Below are 908 nucleotides of genomic sequence, written 5' to 3'. Positions count from 1 at the left end.
GTAGTTGAAGAAACACCCAGTTTCTCCAATCCAATAGTTACACATTAGAGATTGAACATTTCAACTTCAAGATGTGCATTTTTGCCTAAAATGAGTTTCTCATAAATTAGGTTGATGGGTAAACTGACTGTATAGTGGGTGAGAGGTGTGAATGCTTTGTTGATCACTTGCAATGGTTCAAAAGGGTGGTGGTAAGTTTGTGGCGCATTATTTCCATCTGACTGCTACTGTACATCTCTTAAAAGACCTCCCCCTATGAACACCATCACTCAGACTAAGATCTCTAGTGTTCCACTATACCTGCTGCACAACAGTAACCACACAGACTTCAGACAATACATTTGAATATGCTTTCATTTAAATTTGGTTTTGATTACCTCAAGTCATGTGTTCCTATGGTTATTATTCAGATGTCTAGCCGTTCTGTCCATATGCACGGGTTATTGCCACACACTAACCAAATTTGGCTTGAGTGTTGGGGACATTCAGTACTCAAAATGTAGTATCCTGGAATAACCATTAGGTGTCGTTTTTGTATTGCAAGTGTTGTGTTCTTACTTGGTAAATTAGTTGAAGATTATGTTCCTTGCGGGAGACATGCAGTCTTCATGTCTAACATCTTCTTGTTGTGGTTATCTGAATATTTTACACCAACATCATGCAGCTGTGCTGGAAATTAGCTCTGATGATGATGGTTCTTGTGTGTGTTACTGCGCAGCAAGACGGCTGTAAGTTTTGGGGGTTTTTTATTGCTGAATTTGTATTTTATAATTGTCCTTTGTTGTGATTATTATATTAGGGCTGTGCAAAAAATCGAATGCGATTTTCATGCGCATCTTGTCAGTAAAGCCGCTTATGCCGAGTTCACACTGCACGATTTTAGCCCGATTTTTCACTCGCCGACAGGT

At 39.3% G+C, this 908-nt stretch overlaps 1 long non-coding RNA gene across 1 annotated transcript in view; it reads left to right on the top strand.

Annotated features, from left to right (window-relative positions):
• Positions 1-620: 620 nt before the first annotated feature.
• Positions 621-908, top strand: part of LOC107725868 (uncharacterized) — a 1,375-nt gene continuing 1,087 nt past the window's right edge. Inside the window, exon 1 of the long non-coding RNA XR_001638174.1 lies at positions 621-728. This is a non-coding gene — a long non-coding RNA (uncharacterized LOC107725868). The remainder of the gene's footprint in view (positions 729-908) is intronic.

This window comes from Sinocyclocheilus rhinocerous, unplaced genomic scaffold (genome assembly GCF_001515625.1).
Source record: "Sinocyclocheilus rhinocerous isolate Xijiao unplaced genomic scaffold, SAMN03320098_v1.1 scaffold1508, whole genome shotgun sequence".
Classification (NCBI taxonomy): Eukaryota; Metazoa; Chordata; class Actinopteri; order Cypriniformes; family Cyprinidae; genus Sinocyclocheilus; species Sinocyclocheilus rhinocerous.
The sequence above is the reverse complement of the archived record's forward strand: the minus strand, read 5'-3'. Positions and strand labels throughout refer to the sequence as shown.